The sequence below is a fragment of the Dasypus novemcinctus genome, chromosome 1, assembly GCF_030445035.2.
Source record: "Dasypus novemcinctus isolate mDasNov1 chromosome 1, mDasNov1.1.hap2, whole genome shotgun sequence".
NCBI classification, from domain to species: domain Eukaryota; kingdom Metazoa; phylum Chordata; class Mammalia; order Cingulata; family Dasypodidae; genus Dasypus; species Dasypus novemcinctus.
The window spans coordinates 165,351,356-165,373,291 of record NC_080673.1 but is presented as its reverse complement, the minus strand read 5'-3'; the positions used below and the strand labels follow the sequence as shown (position 1 = coordinate 165,373,291).

The 21,936-nt window shown below is 41.0% G+C and overlaps 1 protein-coding gene across 21 annotated transcripts in view; it reads right to left on the bottom strand.

Annotated features, from left to right (window-relative positions):
• The window catches only part of APBB2 (amyloid beta precursor protein binding family B member 2), a 394,104-nt gene that overhangs the window by 122,538 nt on the left and 249,630 nt on the right, over positions 1-21,936 (bottom strand). The gene's annotated exons all lie outside the window — the stretch shown is intronic.

The window sequence follows — 21,936 nt, the reverse complement described above, 5'->3', positions numbered from 1 at the left end:
CTGGCCTATATCAATATTTTATTACTTTATTAATAGTAACTATTTGCATTTTAAAATCTCAACCTTGGCCTTCTCTGAGTTGAATGTGAAATGGATTAAAGTGCTGCAAGAAGACAGCAGACGGGTAAGGAAGTAGAAGAAGAAACTTAGAGATGAAGGCATAATTGGGAAATCAAAAGCAGTTGTATCAATGTGGATAGGGAGAAAAACTTCAGAAACTTTAGCACTGAACCTAGGGATCATTTTATTCTAAGGATTAACCCATTTCTATGTGGCCATGTGGAAGAGGCTGGACGCTTTGCAGCAAGTCAAATAAGACAATATGCGAGTCTTGCTCTGTATAAATGTCATTGCATCATGTGGGCAGGCATCACTGAGGCTGTTTCGGCCGCCAAGAGAAAAAAGGAAGCCAAACAAAGAGGTTGATAAGACCTTGGGCACAGATGTGCATTCATGTGGTTATCTGGCATCCCAGCATTCACTTTACTCACTCAAATCAGCCAGAGGCAAAACTGCCACTTGTTTCAAATTATCATGGAAATTTCCCCCTCCTCCTAAAGGAAATTAAGCATGATTAAATAATTTCAAGTCACCCGAATTTTGCAGAAACAATTCAAAACAAATGTGTTTATACTCCTTTGTCTTCTCTCCTTTTGGGGAGGTGGAGGCATTGCTACCTGCTGCAATTTCATTGTATTTTAAGTATTTCAAGTGGGGCAGGTAAAATAGGTTTTTGTTTTTGTTTTTGTTTTTTATAAAGATTTATTTATTTATTTAATTCCCCTCCCCCTCCCCCAGTTGTCTGTTCTCTGTGTCTTTTTGCTGCGTCTTGTTTCTTTGTCCGCTTCTGTTGTCGTCAGCGGCACGGGAAGTGTGGGCGGCGCCATTCCTGGGCAGGCTGCACTCTGTTTCGCGCTGGGCGGCTCTCCTTACGGGTCCACTCCTTGCGCGAGGGGCTCCCCTACGGGGGACACCCCTGTGTAGCACGGCACTCCTTGAGCGCATCAGCACTGCGCATGGGCCAGCTGCACACGGGTCAAGGAGGCCCAGGGTTTGAACTGCGGACCTCCCATGTGGTAGACAGACGCCCTAACCACTGGGCCAAGTCCGTTTCCCCGTAAAATAGGTTTTGGAACAAAGCTGGAGAAAATCCTTTTCCCACAAGGGGCTTCCCTTGTCCCACTCTATGAAAAGGCACTAAGATGCTGATAGTTATTACCATTTCTGTGGTTTATGAGTGCAGAGGGCCTGAATTTACACATTTATCCCAGCTGTCCCTATAGTGGAGTCCTCAGTGTGTATGAAGAATAGCTACACACCACTATCAGAACATGAAATCATATCAGACCAAGGATAAAAACCAAGGCCAGTGGCTTTCCAAGGCTGGCTGTCTGAGGAGTCGCCCTGAGGGTGGTAGGACAGGGCCTGGGCTGCATGGCAGTATTTGGGTGATTCTATCTTCAACCATATCCACCCTGTTTTATTTGGTTTATTATCTGTGTTTTTGCTGAGATTTCTTTGGAATATACACAAAAAGACTATTCTGCTGCTAAAAATAAATGAGGATGGTGATGATGATGATGATGATGACGGATGTGAGGCGGGCACATCTACAATATTATTAACAGCTCCATCATCATTCACAGACTCCCACCGTGGTGGGACGTAAGCCCTGTGAGGGCTGGAGAACACATGTCTGTCTCGTACACATCATATTCCCAACACCCAGCACAGCCGGCATTCAGTAACAATTGGATGGATGGAGAGAGGGAGGGAGGGAGAGAGAATAATTAGAAAAGGAGGGAGAAATGAAAAATGGATTAGGTCTCTCCAAAGGCAGGACATGGAACTTGAAACTTAGCAAAAGAGCAATTCTGAAGAAATCAGTTTTATGCAACGTCACAAAACAGAGCAACCCCCTGGAATACTGACTTATAGTCAGGTCCAATATCTCTTTCCCTTCATGGTAATATATTAATGTCCTCATGGATAAAAACAAGTAAAATATGATAAATTGAGAAGAGTCCTAGGCTAGAGGCCAAGAGACTCTGAACTGAGATTTTGTTTCTTTTTTCACTGGTAGGTTTCACAAGGAAGAAAAAGAAATATGCCTTAAAAGCCTTTCAGCCCCCATCACGTTCATTACTTAGTCATCACAGTCCCAGTTTGCTTTGGTTTCCTATATAAACTATGTACACATTTAAATAAGTACTTCGGACCTCATTCAACAAGACAGTGGTTTTCTAGTTGTTATCAAATAGGTAAAGAAGACGCTGAGGCAGGCGGTGGAATTCCAGGTCCTTCCAGACCCCTTCAATCACAGCACCACCATTTCTATCAGTTTTACATACTGGTCTTGTACTTAGGATTTTCCTTGAAAACAGGGATCATAGTATTCGAAGATTTTTTCTTGTACTAACCTTTGAAAACATAACTAAAGCAATGGTACAGTGGGGCCAAGGTATCTAAATAAGAAGCTGCTTTTATCCTAAGATAGTTTGCATCTGCTGAAGTCTCTAGGGAAGACTCCTTCCTCCTGCCTCTAGTGCCTCCAGCAATCCATGCTGCTCCTTAGTTAGCGGTTGCATCCTTATGTACATACAATATGGATGGATTTCACAAACATAACCTTGGTCCAAAGAAAGAAATCCTAAGAAGATACATTACTAAGATGCCATTCACATAAAGTTCAAGAATTAAACTATATCGTTTAGGGGTACAGGCATAGATGGTAAAACCATACAGAAATGCAAAGATGCAGTTATTACAAAAATCAGGATAAGGAATAGCATATTAGTGGGGGAGAGAGAAGGCTATGATTAGGGAGAGGTATGTCAAGGCTGCTATACTGCCGGTGATAATTTATTTCTTGACAGGGGTCATGGCAACTCAGAGGGTCACTTTATTATTTGTTAAACTGTACTCTTCCGTTTACAAATGTTTCTGTATGTGTGCATGTGTACATGTGTTTTGTTTTGGCTTAAAGATATACAGACCTGAAATAAATAAATAAATAAAATAAAACAAAAAACAAACAAAAAAGATATATAGACCTTAATGGAATCCTGAGATCTAAAGTTTCAGGTGTTCTAAAAAAAAAAAAAAGGAGGAATGTCAGAAGAGAGACCTGGCCAAGTCAGAGTATTTCTCAATATCCTGAAAGTTAACCCAAGGAAAAGAGAGGATTCACTCAAGACCTTGGTGGCTTCTGTGAAACCAGAAATGAGGGCAGTCAACAATCACTCTAGATATGGCACTACATAGCATAGCATAGAAACGGAGTGTGAGCTCTGGAAGCAGCCTTCCTGTCTGGGCCCAGACACTCACTCAACCTCTCCGGCTTCAGGTGCTGATCTGTAAAATGGACCTAACCTCACGGGGTAGTGTGTAAGCCAGAATAAAGGGTGGCACAGAACAGGCATATTCACTACATAAATATTGACTCTTTTGCTGATTTTGTTTTTTTTATTATTATAATCATTATATAGTATAGATCTCTAAAGCCAACAATACAGTAATATTTTAAGGTCTCCAAAGTCACAATAAAAAACATATTGTGTCCAAAGGCAAATGCTCACTACAGAATCTATGGGATTCAATAGTCATCATGGTTCAAGAATAAGGATAAAGGAAGATAATCTCACATGACTCATTCATTGTTGAAGGATGGTCAATCAGGGTTTGACCTTGAAAATACAATTCTACACCCACCTCCCTTTCTGGATTTCTTCCCGGTCATGCTCCATGCACGTGGCTTGCTGTCCCTCTACCACCAGGTTAGCTTCTCTTTCTCTGGATATGTGTGTGTGTGCCCCTCATTCTCAATTAATGGGGAAGTTCATAAAGAGCTCATAATTTTTAAAATAAAAATTTCAAAGCTTATCGTCATATACGTTATTTTCAAAAGAAAAACAAAACAATACAAAACAAAGGCTAAGGACTGAGGCTCTGAGATCGGCCAGCCCTGCCCTAAATTCACCAGCCAGGAAGGGACCGCACCAGGATCCCCTCCCTCCATCCCCGTCCTGGGGCGGGGCGGCTCCAGGTCCTGCCCCACTCCCCCAGCCTGGGACCCTCACCACTGGTACTATTCCAATGTAGGTCTTTCTCAGGGTCCTCCTCTAGGTGCTTCTCTTCCCCATCCTGCTTGCTGTAAAACCTCCTATTAGATGCAGAGACTGAGATCTGATGCTCTTTATCCCTTCCTTCCCAAGGGGACCTTACACCCAGCATGCTTTCCAGCTGCCTTCGCGCGCTTGCCGCGCGTTTCCAACCCCCGTTATCCCGGCAGCTCCCGCAAGGGGGCGTCACGTGCTGCCGGGGAGGAGGGGCGCGGGCAGCTCAGCGCCGCGAGCTTTCATAGGTGTCCTTTCCAAGGGGCTCTGCTGACCTGGGTTGTTTGTGCTTTTTGTTCCTTTCTGAGAGAACAGGAAGCAGGGCCTGAAAGTCAGAGTGTAAAAATAGCAAGGATGGGAGCCCCACAAAGCCTCTCTTGTGCTTGGAGCCTCTGAAGCCAAAAGCATTGCTTGTTGGGGGGAACAAGGAGGCCATCGTGGGCCGCAGTGACCTCCTGCTTCCAGCCACCGCGAGGCATCCGGGCACGGCCTGCTCTGCCTCTGCTCCACAGGGACACAGTCCACTGTGTGCCACACAAGCCGACTTGTACGCATCCTCTCTCACGGATTTACATGCAGGAACCCAAGGGTCGAATGAAAACAGATTAGCGTCTACCAGCAGTTGGACATTTCCTCCCCTACTGTGAGGGAGGCAGGAAGGAGGAATGAGTGAGCTGGGATTCTACATTTTACCAGGCCTGCAGTGAAGAGCACTGACTTCCCTCAGATGCCTAGACTGGCACTTGCTCCCTTCCTCAGCATCTGTGTACCCAGAGCCCTCTGTGTACAAGGCAGAGGAGGTGGGAAACGGACTCCTTGTCAACCAGTATTTCTTTGCCAGCTCTGCTTTGGGGTGGGGATAAGGCGCTCTAGCCAGGCCAGGGCCCCGTCTGAGCCTAGGGCAGTGGTTCTCAGATGACCTGGAGGGCTGGCTAGACCACACGCCACTGAGCTCCAGTCCCCAGGTTCTGACAGCGTAGGTCATGAGTGGCAACTGAGGATTTGCATTTCTCAGGAGTTCCAAGTGAGGGAGATGCTGCTGGTTTCTTGTGTACTTTTTTGAGAACCACTGACCTAGGAAGAGAGAAAAAGGCAGTCATTCTTTTCCATCTAACTCCATTTAACTACTGGCTCCACTGAATTTAAAAAATGTTAAATTTTATATTCATTCCTCCATTTATTCATTCTTTTGTACTGTGGGCTTCCTATAAATGCCAAGTACTATGGCCAAGAAGCTGGAACTATAGGAAAGAATAGAAGCTAGACTGGGCCCGGTGAGCGTCCGTGTTTGGGGTGGAGGGAGATGGTCTGAGAAGGTCACTGAGGAGGCTAACTCTCTCTAAATAAGGAGGAGGAGCCAGACTTGGAAAGAGTTCAGACAAGAATATTCCTGGCTGAAGGAACAACACGTGCAAAGAACATGTGGCAGGAAAGAGCCTGCTTTGTAATTAAAACAGGCGGCTGGAGGGTGGGATGAGTGTTCTATGATAAGGTTTAAGACCCCACAGGCTAAGAGTTCACCCTCTATGCAAAGGAAAACTCTGAGATCTTGTGATTTGTGTTTGTACAAGATCAGAAGAGTAATTTGCACAATGCTCCTGTGAGATCAGAAGAGTATTTTGCACAATGCTTCTGTTCTTAGAGAAGAAAAAAATTCTTCCAAAGTCGTAGCTGCAGCTGCTGCTGGCTAATCTTTTGAACAATGGTATTCCTGATGGAGCCAGATGCTTCAATCCAAACTATTTGGATTTAGCTTTAAACTCTCTTCCTGACCACCCAGTGGTCTGCCTCCTGTTTTCTCTCTCATCTTTTCTCTTTATGATTTAGTTTCTTCATTCTTCTGGACCCAGAACTGTGTCAGAATAGAGCAAACAAGGCTCTTCCTTCCCTCCAGGAGGTTCATCACCAACTTCTGAAGGCAACAGCACAGAGCCAGGGCTCTGGGTCTAGACATTAATTACAGATTTGCCAAGGATTCCAAGCAGTAAAGAGAGGCTGCTTAGAATTTAGCATGAGATTGTCCTCAGCAAAAGGAGCTGGTGGAAATGGTCAAGACACTGACTATGGAAACAAGGGAACAAACCCTAAAGTTCCAAATCTGTGAGCTCCCAGAATGCTGACCTATCCGCCTGCCAGCGAGGAGTGGAAAGCTTGCCAAAATGAGTTTCAAGGCCTCATATATTTCTTGATAGTGATTTACAAGACATAATTAAGACCCTGAAATGTCTATCACAGTCTTGGAAAAATTACACACTGTACTGAGTTGCACTTTCTTGTGGTAGCATTGTTTTAACAGTTGTAATAAAACTAACAGATTTGGGGCTGTTAATTTCTTAGCAATTTTTCCCATATTTTTTCTTTAAAAAGTTAATAGAAAAACTGTTGAAAGTCTTCAAAACAGAGGGATATTTGTAGCTGAGCATTTTTCTCTTAAAGATTCTTGAGCAAATATCCCAAGAACTCACTATTTTAATGGTCCTTAAATTTGGACCCCTTAACACTACATACTTTGTATATTTCTATCAAGTATTTTGGCATTAGTTCAACACAAACTTTCTTATTTAAACTACTGGAGACAGCCTTTGCCTGACTTATGCTACTGAATTTTTCTTTTTCTACCTTTTTTTTAGTTTATATATTTTTTGTCTTAATTTTTTAAATATTACATTAAAAAATATGAGGTCCCCATATACCCCCATCCCCCTCACATCACTCCTCCCCCCATAATAACAACCTCCTCCATCATCATGAGACAGTCACTGCATTTGGTGAATACATCTCTGAGCATCGCTGCACCTCATGGTCAATGGTCCACATCATAGCCCACACTCTCCCATATTCCAGCCAGTGGGCCACGGGAGGACATACAATGTCTGGTAACTGTCCCTGCAGCACCACCCAGGACAACTCCAAGTCCCGAAAACGCCCCCACATCTCATCTCTTCCTCCCATTCCCTACCCCCAGCAGCTACCAGGGCCACTTTCTCCATACCAATGCCACATTTTCTTCGATTACTAATCACAATAGTTAATGAATAGAATATCAGTAAGTCCACTCTAATCCACACTCTATTCCTCCATCCTGTGGACCCTGGAATGCTTGTGTCCACTCCACATCTATATCAAGAGGTGGCTTAGATTCCACATGGATGCTGGATGCAATCCTCCTGCTTTCAGTTGTAGGCACTCTTGGCTCCATGATGTGGTGGTTGACCTTCTTCAACTCCATGTTAGCTGAGTGGGGCAAGTCCAATAAACCAGAGTGTAGGAGCTGAAGTCTGTTGAGGCTCAGGGCCTGGCTATCACATGGTCAGTCCAGAGATTCAGGTCCCCTGGGTATATATTAAACCCCACCACCAACTACAGTTCCAGTAAAAGTAACAGGAGAGGCTTGTGAACAAAGATCACATCTGAGTCCAGCTCCATCACACAGAAACACAAACTCCAAAGTAGGGCCAATTGACATGGCACTGAACTCCATCTGCCATAACCATAGAACCTGTAGGTCTCTGTAGCCCTCAGAAGAACCAATGCCCGGGGTTTTATCTACTTTATCTGTCTCTGGGACTCTGCTGAGGTGTGCATAAGGGCAACCCCTCTGACAACCTCTCAGCTCTTTTTGGAGACTCATAGCCATATAAACTCATTTGTCCTTTCCATTTTGCCCTTTGATTCAGGTCAAAAAGCATTTTTAACTCCTGGTATTATATGTAGATTGAGATATTCTGCTGGTCCGAGTTGACCCTTTTATTCTAGGTCATTTTCTAGTTACATCATCAGCTGGTACTTGGTAGTAATTCCCTCGGCACCAGGGAGGCTCATCCCCGGGAGTCATGTCCCACACTGGGGGGGAAGGCAACGCATTTACATGCTGAGGTTGGCTTCAAGACTGGCCACATTTAGCAACACAGAGGCTCCCAGGAGGTAACTCTTAGGCACACTGCTGCTCTAGGCCTTGTTCTTATTTCAGGTGCACAGGCTAACAAGCATAGTCATTAGTATCGGGGCTCATTGTTGGACCTTCATTCTTTTCTGGTCTTTGCCATTGCACTTGGGGGATTGTTGCTGTTCCTTTAGGGAATGTGATAGAGCTCCCCTGGCTAGGAACTCAGCACTCCCTCAGTTGTTGTTTTTAATTGTAACCACTATGAAAATATCCAAACATTAAGATAGTGTTTCTACGATAAATCAGAGCTCTGGAATTGGATCTCCAACAGCCTGCTTCCTTACTTTAAGAGTTGGTGAGAGCTCCTGCCTCACAGGGTTGTGGAGCAGTGCTTTCATAGGAAAGCACCAAGCAGAGTGAGGTACAGGGTAAGCACTCAATAAATGTGTAACTAATATTACTAATCTTTAATCACTTCATTAAAATGTGCCTTTGGGGAAATATTTTGTAATATAAAACATTTTTGGAATGGCATCAATCATAGAAGAATATGATTTCTAGGCGTTTACAATGACCTTACATGTTTTTCCCCCAAATATGTGCTTTAAAAGGCAATTTTTACTTAGATCAATAAAACTGATAACACCCTGACTACTAGCGTGTCAATTCAGAAACGACGCATCACATGAGAGCACACTGGTTTGAGTATATAGTACCTCTTTAATCAGCTTGTGACCATTTCATATTATGTAGTTGAACCATTAAGGAAGCAGAAATGAAGTTAGAACACAATAGTTTGTCAAGTCTCCTGTATTATTTAAAAATTCTTCTTTGGAGACTACTTATGTTCCAACCTAATGTCTTATGAAAGCATGCAGACAGGAACAGATCTCATTTTGGTGGTAGATAAAAAGGGAATTATACCTCTGTTCACAGACTGTTAACCAAAATAAAAAACCAAACAAAAAAGTTAGGGGGACTCTACAAAGATGAACTTAAATACTAAAAGACATGAAATGTAACCAACGAGAACTTACCCCAAAAATAAATTTGTATGTGTATATATACATTTAAAAGTTAATCATATAGGATATTTTAAGTACAGAATCAGTAGAAAGTACTAATTCTAAACACTTAAACACACAATAAAACATGTATTTTCTTACTAGTTACAAATGAGGTTACTAAACCGTTGGTATGATATGAAATGTAACTGAAGAACACCATTTTCTTTAGCACCAAGTGCAATGTAGTTTACAACCACTACTGAGAAGCCTCAGGCTTAAGGGTCTTTCAAGCAATGACTTAAAAATAAAAATTTAAAACTTGGATAAAGATTCATATTTTACCTGCAGAAAGCTACAGACAATTTTGAAGTAATGTTCAAGTCTTAAAAAGGTTTAACAACTTTCATAAATATCTAGTTTGAGGGTGGACATGCTCTGATTGAAAACTGTAAAAAAGTAAAGATCACAAAATGCATCCTGTTCAATACCAGGCAGGATTATTAAGGTTTGGGAGGAAGCTCAGTAAAGAAAGCATTTTATCTTTGCTTTCAGGTTTGGACATTTAATGCCTTCTCCTAAACTCAATGTTCTAGGAAGGTTTATGATTATGTTGATGCTAAAGCAAAGGGTTAATTGTATAGCTGCCACATCCTCAGTCAATTTTATACAGCTTCTTGATTTTATTATTTCAGAATGAACAGTAAAAGATGACAAAATACAATAATGGGATGACTCTCTCTTTAGCTTTTATACAATTAGAATAAGGTAGAATTACTACTGGCACCACACTCTCAAGGTAGACAGATTTGAAGGTATATTAAATGGAGCCAATTTTCTTTTCCATTATTGTGGCAGGGCCTTCAGGATGCTTTCCTCTTAGAGCTGTGGTCCTTAGGCTGGCAAACAACAGCAGTGATCAGAAGATGGAAACTACTCCAGAAGTTTCCTTGACCAGCCTCAAGTTCACCATTATTCTAAATGATGTCATGCCAGGAATTGACATCCAACCCACATTAAATATTAAAACAAAAGATGTTGATTGAATATCTAAGAAACAAACACAGGATTCAAGGACAAACTACAATTTGGTCTTTTACAAGCATGTTTAAAAAACAAACTGAAGTGAGTGCCACTTTTTCTAATATCAAAATCTATGTGGAGGGAAGTGGATTTGGTTCAACTGATAGAGCATCTGCTTACTACATGGGAGGTCCAGGGTTCAAACACAGGGCCTCCTGACCCATGTGGTGAGCTGGCCCATGTACAGTGCTGATGTGCACAAGGAGTACCATGCCACGTAGGGGCGTCCCCCACGTAGGGGAGCCCCACACGCAAGGAGTGCACCACTCAAGGAGAACTGCCCTGCGTGAAAAAAGCATAGCCTGCCCAGGAGTGGTGCCATACACATGGAGAGCTGACGCAGCAAGATGATGCAACAAAAAGAGACACAGATTCCCAGTGCCGCTGACAAGAACGCAAGCAGACAAAGAAGAACACACAGCGAATGGACACAGAGCAGACAATGGGGGGTAGAGGGAAGAGAAATAAATAAAAAAAGAAATCTTTAAAAAAAAAATCTATGCTGAGTCTATGTTACCATGCTCCCACAGATTTAAACATAGATATTTTGTTTTTGATATAATAGCATGTACTTCTACTAAAGGACTTTCAAAGCGCTGTAACTAATCCAACCTCATTTGAGCCTCACAAATATCTTGCTACACAGGTAGAGTATATAACAATCCCATTTCACAGATGAAGAAATAGATTACCATAGTGTTAACTTATCAAGGTTGGGAAACTCATTATCACTGGCTATTGAAAAACCTCAGTATATTTCTGTTTGAGAACCATTCTGTTACATACATAGCTATATTAACTTTCTTTTATTAGAGCAGTTGTAGGTTTACAGAAAAATCATGCAGAAAGCACAGAGTTCCCATCTACCCCATTCCCAGTTTTCCTAATTCTTAACATTTTGCATTAGTGTGGTACTTCTGTTATATTGATGAAAAATTACTATTATAATATCATTAACTATAACCCATATTTATAATAGGGTTCACTCTATTCTGGTAACATATATACAACCTAAAATTAATCATTTAGCCACTTTCAAGTATACAACTAAGTGGTGTTAAATACATTTACAAGGTAGTGCCACCATCACTACCATACTATGGAGTTTTGATCCCTTAAAAATTTTTATTTTTGCCCATAAAAAAAATTAGCAGACTGAAGTAAATTGTTCAATCTGCGAGAGTGGGTAATGGATAAGCGTTAATATTTGATGCAAAAAAGATTCTTAGACCATGAGATAAACTTTTAAAAACACATTTAAAGGAATCAGGGTGAAGTGAAAGTTGTTTTCTATTACTCCCCCATAGTATTTATTCTCCACCTAAATTAAAGAGAATTTGAAGCAGTTTATAGAGAAGATACAAATATATTTGAACCAGTAAAATTACACAGGAGAATAGAAGTCATGGAATTCGGAAAGACGAATTTTAATTTCTTGCTAAAAAATTGACATTCTAGTTATCTAATAACAGAATGTATAGAAGTTCATCAAAAAAGAAACATTTTTCCTAAGCACCAAATCTAAGAGGAACTTAGCGTATGGGAAACAGCACTAGAGGCAGAAAGGTAGTGAAAATAAAATGAAGGTTGTACATCTCATCTGGATGGTTTTATTTTGTAAATCTTGTTCTAAATTATAATTGTGTTATATAAAACAGGTAATTAAGTGTAAACAATTTTTTAAAAAATGACAAAGGTACCCTGTGCAACCCATTCTCTACTTTTCTTTTTGTTGATGAGAAGCCTAGTGTTTGGGATTTCATAATGATGGTATCTCTACCTGTAGTAGACACTGCCAGGTGTTTATCAATATCTGTTCTCTTCTTTCAAAGCAATAAAACTTTTGTTGGACATATGGCTACTCAGAGTAAAGAATATGTTTCCTAGCTTCCCTTGCAGCTAGGTGTGGTGACACAGATACATGCTAACATTGGCATGTAAACTGAAGTTCTGCATGACAACTTCTGGGAGCCTTGCTTTGAAAAATACCTGGGAGGCACACTTCTTCCTGCTGCCTGTAACAGAAACGCTGCCTTGGACCAGATATCCCAGAGCCAGAGGAGTGGTAAGCCAGAAGGAACCGGGGTTCCTGGGGCCTTTGTGTAGCAGAGCCACTACATCAGTGGACTGTTTACTGACATGCTTCTGTGTGAAAGGGAAATAAATCTGTTGCAATTAAGTTCCCATTATTTTAGATTCTTTTGTTACTAGAGTTGAACTTGATCCTAACTAATTCACATAATAGAAGTAAATCGAATTCCAGACTTAGTACCTAGGAAAGAAACAGCTTCTAATGTACTGGCTTTGCAAACCCATATTCAAACCTAAATCTACAGGCATCTAAATTACAGGCTTGGGATAAGAAGCCTCATCTCCTTATTCCCAACATGTCCAGTATTCTCTTTAAAACAATATATTGATGAAATGTAACTTCAGCAGTCATGACATACTCTCTTTCTAGTGCCCCCCAACCTGAGAACCAACTTCATCTTCAAATCTTGTCAAAAATACCAAACAGATAAACTGTTGGCTTATATTTTCCACATACCTCAAGAAATACCTACTGAAGATTCAGCCAAATACAGGCACTATCTTGCCATTTATTTTATTGAAGGCTTTTTATTTTATCTTTTCATATATATCATGCCCGCATAATCCTACATCCTGTGATTTAGGCCAGGAGAGAAAGGCAAAGGTTCTCTAGGGGAGAACAAAATGGCAGAATTAATTAGCTGTTGCATACCTGCTGAAAGTTTGGTTTTCTTTTCAAGCAGTCAAAGAGTGATATGTAGAGCTCTGAGTTTTTCAAAGATGCTTAGGGCTATTGACAGAAAAGAGGCAGGGGTATTTGTGGATCCCATCTGCCAGGGATGCATATGTATGTAGAAAGTGTCAGTTTTTTACATTTCTCAAAATAGAATCAAGCATAAGACAATATTAGGTAATTGAGCCAAAATTCTAGGAAAGACAAGTAAATGGAATAATTATTCTAAAAACCGTCAAACAATAAATGAGTGTTCAAAGTTTAGAAGGACTTCCTTTCTGGAAAGATGAGGATATGAACTCTTCAGTGTTTAAACTCTGGGTCCCCAAGTGCAAAAAGCTCAAAAAAGGTCTCACTCAATATTACTAATTTCAAATTAAACAGATCTAAGGTCCATGAAGCAATGACTAGGCATGTTCCTTTTTATTTTAATCAACCAAGGTATCCCAAACATGTCTTCTACATGGTGGCTGTGCCATGAAATGTTCTGAATATAAGTCAATGTAGTATTACGTTCTCTGAAGCTAAGTATTACATTCTTAGCTAATACTTACAGGAATGAGAACTACAGGAAAGAGGAGGACACAGAAGGGAAGGGAGGAAGGAAAGAAAAAAAGGGAAAATGGGGTGGAGGTGGGGGAGTATGTAGTATTAAGCAGTCTGCTGAATCCAAGTCCTATTTTGCTCTGACATCTAAAAAGGAACTAGAATTGCTGTTTGCTATTTTTTATTCACCCCCAAACGTACTGGTTAACCCAGTAGATCTCAAATTCTAGCCAATATGCTAAAATTATTTTCCTGCTGGAAATATGCTCTTGAAGCATTAAGGGTTTTCATATCTGCAGGGTCTCTTGGAAAAATTCCAAATTTATTACACTACAGAAATAGTTTATTTTTCCCCCCTCATCTCAAAATATAAGCCTCTTACTTGTGAAAACTTTGATTCAAACAGTGGTTTGTTCTGGACTACTTCAATTTCCTTTTTCCTAGAACTGGTAGTGAGCATCCGTTTGTAAATAAGGGTCAATCTGTACTTGAATTTGGTGTGTTCAAAGTTTCTCCCTTCTCAACTTGCCCCATTACTTTCTCTTGGAAAGAAATTATTATAACTTAAAGATCTTTGAGAAGGCTGCCTATCACACACAAATCATCCTTAGACCTAAGAAGTGGGTAGAAAGGAATATTTCTTGGAAGCAAATGAACCAGGATGTTCTATCCAAGTCTTCCTTGTTGCAGACAAAACAGGCAGTGTCGGTGGGGACCAACCGTGTGGAGAACTTTGTCCCATACACTTGTTTGTGCTTCCTTCCTCAGAGACACAAACTTTGTGTATCTTCCTGTGTCACAGATGTGCTTTGATGAATAAACTGAAGGCATTTGACTCTCCCTTAAAAATATTACAGTGGGAAGTACCCAACCATGGAGCCTGGAGTGGAAAGGATTCAAGTGAAAGAAAGCACTGTTTGTTTTTTTAAAAATCCCTATAGAGAAACAAACAGTTTAGGTTACTTTTAAAAGCAAAAATGTATGCCAATGTAAAATTTTCCATGGAACTACTTTTTTTAAGGGTGACAACATTTTTTTCTACTTTCTGCCTCCATGAATAATTTATTTAAAATATGTATTTTGTTCTGTTTTACTTGCACTTTGCTCAGATTTCTAACTGGTTGCTCCAGGAAAAGGTTGACCTTTTTCAGAGCCCACCGGAGTCTGTTTGAGAAACATTCTACATCTACGACTATTTAATTGCTATACTACCCCTAAAGCATTAGCCATAATTTGATTCATCGTACCCCTCAAAAGGAATCTGACTCAATAAGCAATTACAATGCTCCATTTTTAACAAAACTATAGAAAAGTATGCCCATCAATGAAAATTAAATAATTTTTCCCCAAATTAGTAAATAATGTACACTCTATGACTAAGTGTAAATCCCAAATACCTTCTCACAGTTTCCTTAGAGAATATAGGTAAGGGGGTTCCCTAAGGGTTCTTTAAAATGGAAGCAAGCTGAGAGTCACCATTCTACAAGGGAAGAGGGAAAGCATGTTAGATTCACAACATGGAGCAACACACAGCAGGGAGAAGCAAAGGATTAGGTGTGCACGTAGCATTGTGGATAGATCTTAAAACACAGTCCATGGTGAAAAGTAAGGAACATGTAGCCCAATAGTCTCTAAAACACACAAAAATGCATATTGCAAGCACATTTTCAAACAAAAGTTACACATTAAACACATTAGAATGGTCACCTATGCGTGAAGCGGGAACGAAGTGAGGGAATAAAAGGGAGTAAACAAGCAAGTACACCAATCAGGAGGGAAGTCTTGCATGGACTGATGATGAAAACATGTCATGACTTGGGGTGTATGATTAACTCAACCCTGTACCTGAGGACACAAACAAACTAACTTTTTTACATTTACATATTTTCCATAACAATACAAACAATAATGAAAAATGATCAAAGATGCAGACATTGTTCAGATAGCTACTTGCATGTGCAATCCTTACAATAACCCTTTCAATTGGTGTTACTTTGTCCCCGTTTTACAGGCAAGGTATAGAGAGGGGAAGTAAATGACTTACAGTCCCAGAGCTAGTAATGATGGAGCTGGCATTCAAGTCAGGCCGTCCTACTCTACAGCCCATGCTTCTAAGTACATGTTAGTCAACAAGCAAAATTGCCTATGCTAGGAATCGAATCCAGAACAACACGGTGCTCTCATATGCATCCCTTTAAGCCAGACTCCTTAGCACTGCCTCAGTCCAAACTCTTAAGAGCTTCACCTGGATTTGACAGGGGCTTCAAACTGGTTATTCTAACTATACTGCTCCTTCTCATCATACCACACCTGGTTATTTCCCAAAGAACACCATTCCCTGCTCCTCTTTCATGTACAGAATGGGCTATCATTAGCGTGGCATCTAATGTTCCTTTGATATATTTCCCCTGTCCTTTGCCAGCATGCTCCCTTTCTATGTCCCTTCCAATCCAGGCCACCTGGATATCAGCTGGTCACACAACATGCCAGACATTCCACAGTCCCGTGACCTGTGCTTATGCTAGTCCCCTGGACTGGGATTTCTTCCTCATCTACCTGCCCCCAAACCTAAACCTATAACTTCTTCAAGGCCCAGGTGAAAGGTTGCTTCCTCCACGAAACATGGAACTCTTCCTAATCATCCACTTAAAAATTAATCTGTACCTCCCTGTAGCATCATCCCCTTTTACAGACAAGTTACTTGTGGCAAATTCCTCTTAGTCAAAGTGTGAGACATCCATCTTCCTCAGCTCTTCAAGACCAGAGTCTAGGATAATATATGTCGGAGACCATAACGGATGCTGGTGAGAGGAAAAGTTTAAAGGCAGTAGAAGCTATTTTTCAGAGGTCCCCACATACCACATTCATGAGTTTAGCATTTATTGCACAGGCTACAAAATTCTATCAAAAGTTTTGAGCAGAGGATTCCAAATGCTTTGAGAATATTATTGACAACACAGAGAACAGATGAGACAGTTATGTGTATTAGTGTAAAAATTATATATCATAAAGTATGTTCAAAATCATGTATCAGGAATAGCTATAAAAATATGAAGCCAAAATGACACAGGATTGCAAATCCTACATCTCTATTTAATTTTACTATCACTATAAATCAGTGCTTAAAACCCAATCACTGGCCATTTGAAAGAGTCCTCCCTCCCAGGGAGTAGCTGTTGTCATGACAACATGACTTCCTGCTAGATCTCTATGAACAAGCCAATGTTTAAAGGGAGAGGATAAGATTCAGTCGGGTTAAATAAAGAATACATTGACCGATTTTGGAATGAAAAGGGAAGTGTGTTTCAGGTGAAGTTTACCTACTATAATCTCTTTTAAATCTCAAGTATTGGAAGCAGGCTGAGCTTTTTATAATCAGTAAAAATTATGCTCGGCCCCTGTATTCTCTCTCTATAATAAAACATATTTAAGTTCTACACGCCAGCCTTGTAATTAGTCAAGGGTTCTTTAAACATGTCCCTCCTTATGACTAGTCAGAGGTCTCCCATCTTTCCTCTGCTTCCCCCTTCTGGGAGATACACTCTCATTAGGAACGGCTTCCCAGATTCAAGGAGATGGAATAGGGGTATGCTCTGAAGAGTCATCCCTTCCTAAGGAAGTCCATTATCTCCCCTACCCTCCCAAATTATCTAAATGTGGATATTTTGGCTTGCCTATATAAATTATTTTGAGAATCAGTAATTATTCTGTGAAAAAGAACCACAAATGGATAAAAATTTGACCAAAAGCTTACAAGCAGAAATGACTTCCTAATTTTTTCTTTGTCTTAGATCTGCTGATATTGCCACCTCTCCCCACCCCTCCTTTTAAGTCAAAGGCATATCTGACTAACTGCATTTGGGTTGTTTGAGTATGAAGATAGACTTACTTCAGGGATGGCTTCCCCAATGGAACCAGAGTGTCTGAACAGCATGGGCTAGACTAAGAGTTTTCACCGGTGAAAGTTCCTACTTATCAGGGCATTTGGAAATGAATAGGAGTGTTTGGGGGTCTCACAATGACTTGGGGGCATCACCAATGGGCAGGGGCCAGGGGCCAGGGATGCTAAATGTCCTGCAGTGATTGGGACAGTCCAGGTAGGGAGACCAGCTACCCCAGTTTCCTAGGGACTTACCCCATTTTAGTGCTAATACTCCTGCATCTCAGGAAACCCCCAGTCCCAGACAAAACCATCACCGAAAGTCTAGTACAAATGAAGGGTTTTCCCTGCCCAGCATTAGAGTGCCTCCTCTCTCACAGACAGTGAATATAAATTTGCCTCTTGGTCTTCTCTACGGTTCCATAACTCCCTAGTCCCTTCTGACTACACCGTTTATTTACAGTTTATATCTCAGAGAAAGGCAATTTTCATCACACATACTTTTAACTTCAAACTTTCCTAGTACGGGAGAAACTTCAGTTTCGCTTTTGTAAGAATAATGCCTGCATCAAGGCTATGAAATGTCTTCGTATTGCTTAGCATATTTCAACTGACTGAAAAACTCTAGCACAAGCTAACAATACTGGGATATTTGCACAGTTCTTTTAAAAGACTCAGGCTCTAGGAGGAAGAAAAAGTTTTAACCCTACAATTCAAACTACATATTGAAAAACAGACCAATGATTTTTCTAACCTGCCTTTTCTTATAGTTTTCAATAATTTTTTAAGTAATTTCCTCAATTACTTTTAGCTAAGAAAGCATTTTATACCATAGACAAGTGTAAAACCAAATTCTTTACTTATCTGAACACTGGACACAGTAACTGGAGAATCTCTAAGAATCACATTATACATCTTTACGCAGAATTATAATAGTAGAAGCTTTCCGTGGGAAAATGGTAAGCCAGGTGCTTTTCATTCTCTTTAAATTTCCCATTCTGAGGCTATTAGACAACACAATTGCTCTTAGATTCTGTGATATTTTTCCTAGAAGATTTTCCCTTATATGGTCATCAAAGTTACACTGGTTTCAGTTTAGTAATGCTACTTTGGAGGCCTGAAGGAGTTAATTCCCCTCATTTAATACCAGAAAATATTTTGAAAGTAGGAAAAGAAAGTCTACCATATAAGTGGTTGTTCTGACACCTTTTGATTCTCAGGTGGCAAATATTTTGCCTTAACATTAAAGTTAGGAAAGGTATTTCCTAAATTCTTGGGTCTAGATTCAAACCACTGACTTAGATGTGAAAAGTCTATCATATGCAATAAATCCTTTAATATTCAGAGTTCAGCTCTAATTTAACTTCAGTGCATAATCATATCGGCCAGTTCACTGGGACAGTGACCTTTACAAAAGATCTTTGCATTAATCTCTAAAATGAAGGTGCTTTCAAAAACAACAAAATCCCCCAAAGTAAAGATCTAGACTTTGAAAGATAAATTAGAGATTAATCATTTTTGTTTTAATACGATTGCTTTGGTAAAGGAACAACCTAAATTATTTAAAATAGCAAAATCCCCAAATACATTTAACCGGTCCAATTTTATGAATTATTCATCACCCACTAATTTTGAGAAACTCCTACAATGTAATGCAAGGTATTCATTCATCCACCCATTCATCCAGGCACAGATGGGAGACCCTATCACTGGCTTCGTGAAGCTTGAGTCCCACAGGGAGAATGGCATCCTGTTAGTCATTTTGAGTGACACTGTGTGGTATGAGGGAAGAAAAGAATCCGACTGGAGTTTTAATGTTTGTTAGTATAGTTCATCTCTACTAGACCCTAAGGTCAATGACGGCAAGGACAAAGGTTTTTGTTCAGTGCTTATCTGCAGGGCCTGTCCAATTTCTGGCACCACAGTAAGTACTTAATAACAAGTGGCTGAATCAATTCCATAGCCTTGACTCTTAGGCTCCAACATAACCATTTCTAGGTAGACTACATCCACAATCCCAAGAATCTACTGAGAACCAGTGGTATGTATGATAGTATCTTAGACATCACGTTCTTTCTTTTACATAGAGACCAGATACATTTGAAGGGCATACACCCTTTATCCCTAATATGGCGTACGTAATGAAGAATTTGGCTTCTGCCTCTGTCCCTGGTTCCTTGGATGTAATGTCTGACCACTTGAAATTTCCGAGCGATAGGACTGTCTTTGTTATGCATGGTGCCCCCACCAACACACCTGATGGCTTATGGTAGTGAGGTTGCTGATGGTGGAGCTGTGGACAATGATTTGATCAGTCATGCCTACGTCATGAAACCCCAATTAAAACTCTACACAGGGAAGCGTGGGTGAGCTCACCGGGTTGGCAATACTCTGTGTTGTGACACATCATGGCTGGGAGGAGGTAATGTCATGCAGGACCCCACAGGAAAAGGATGACCAGAAGCTCTGTGTTTGGACCCTCCCAGATCTTGCCCTAGGCATGGTTCTAATTTGCATCCTTTCACCGTAATAAATCGGGGATCTTAAGTATCAGTGATTTCCTGAGTTCTGTGAGTCATTCTAGCAAATTATCAAAAAACACCTAAGGGTGGTTTTGGGAAAACCCCAAACTTGCAATTGTTGTCAGAAGTCTTGGGAAGACTTGGCAGTGTGGAGGACAGGGCCTTAACCTGGTAGTTTGGCTAATACCTGGTAGGGGGACATTCTCCAGTTGCCCTTCCATAACCACTCTTTACTCTTTTCTGCTTGCCCTATGCTCTAAGAGGCAACACCCTATGGACTACATCGTGAACTCCATTTATAGGTTTAGACAGTGGGAAGCCCAGCAGGAGATTGTTAAGTGGGAGGATAAAGAAGTCAGATTCTCAAACGGTCTGCTCCCTCTCCACCAGGGCACAGGTTGGCTGGGGTTGTGGTCAGGCCACCACTCTTCTATATTTGCAGCTGCAAATCCAGCTCTGCCTCGGTTGTCTTGACAAGCTGCCGGCCTTGCTCCTGGCATGCCCTACCTTCAACCTCCACTGCCCTATTTTGAATCTAATCTTATAGCTGTGCAACTGCAGAGACAAACAAATCAGACTGCAGGGGAAAAAAGACAACCTCAGATACTAGCTATTCCAACTCATCAACCTTGTCCCTGACTCTCTCCCTCTTTCTCCAGATGCTCTACTGGTACTTTTCCATTGCCCTTACCCTGACAATAAACCTCAACCAACTCCCTGCTTTTCTTGGAGTTGAGTTCTACTCTCCTCCTTACTATGGTACCTACAAATAAAATTGTCCTTGCTTGTTTAACATTATCTGGTGCAATTTTCTTTGACAGTTCCGAGAACCTTCCCTTCGCTTGATGCCTTAGGTCCTGGCAGGCTAAAGCACACATGTTCCTACCAACCCCAGAAGGCTTCACCATCCCTTGGAGGTTCTTCCTGATTATGTCGAGATCTCTGTAAATATCCTCGTCCTTAAACTTACCTCAGTTACCCCACTGGAGTGATCACCCACTTCCTGCCAGCACTCTGATTCTTACAGAAATAGACCAGTTAATACACTTAGAGCCACTGCCTACATGCAGAATTGTTTGAGGGTGAGAAGTCTTCACCATCAGGCACCCCAGGACCTAACCAGTGCCAAGCACAAGGAAAGTACAGTAAATGTGTGCTGAAACGGAGACCTAACAAACCAGTAAATGAATAGCATAAACACATTTTTAAAAGATTTTTGTTTTACTATAGCTAAAATTATCATGTAAATAGAGAATATAATAATAAAGGAAAACAAAAAATTCTGTGAACTTTGCCTCATCACTCCTTCCCTGTTACGGTGTTGTAAGGAGGATGTCGATCTTAGATCTGGCTGATACATTTAGTTTCAGACATCTCTAATTCTAATATTGCTATGAAAATCTGTCCTGCAAAGTGACTCTCTTTAACCTAACATGGCCAGAGACTATCTAATGAACACCTCACGGCTTTGGGTTGGACTCTGGGATAAGTTCTGAGATACAGATATGAATAAGACATGGTTGCGGTCCTTAAGGAACTCAGATTCTAGTGAGGCCAAAACAACCTTATAGGGAAACAGATGTGGCTCAACCAAATGTGCTCCCGTCTACCAATAGGAGGTCCAGGGATCGATGCCCAGGGCCTCCTGGTGAGGGCAAACTAGTTACGTGGCAAGCTGGCCCACGTGGAGTGCCAGCCCATACAGGAATGCCACACCATGCAGGAGAGCTGCCCTGAGTGGGAATGCAGCCCCATGCAGGAGTCCCAGCCAAAGGAGAGAGCTGGCAGAGCAAGATGACGCAACAAAGACACAGGGGAGAGAAAATAAGAAGATAGAGCAGAACAGGGAGCTGAGGTGGTACAAGAGAATGATCGTCTCTCTCCCACTCTGGAAGGTCCCATGATCAGGTCCCAGAGCCGGTGAATGAGAATACAAGCAGACACAGAAGAACACACAGCAAATGGATACAGAGAGCAGACAGTGGGGGGAATGAGGGGTGAGGGGGAGAAATAAATAAAATAAATCTTTTTTAAAAAACCAACAAAAAAACTTTATATGTAAATACTGGGAGACCTGGGCACCAATACTCATTATTTATTTCTATGCTTTATTAAGCAAAATACCCCAAACATAAC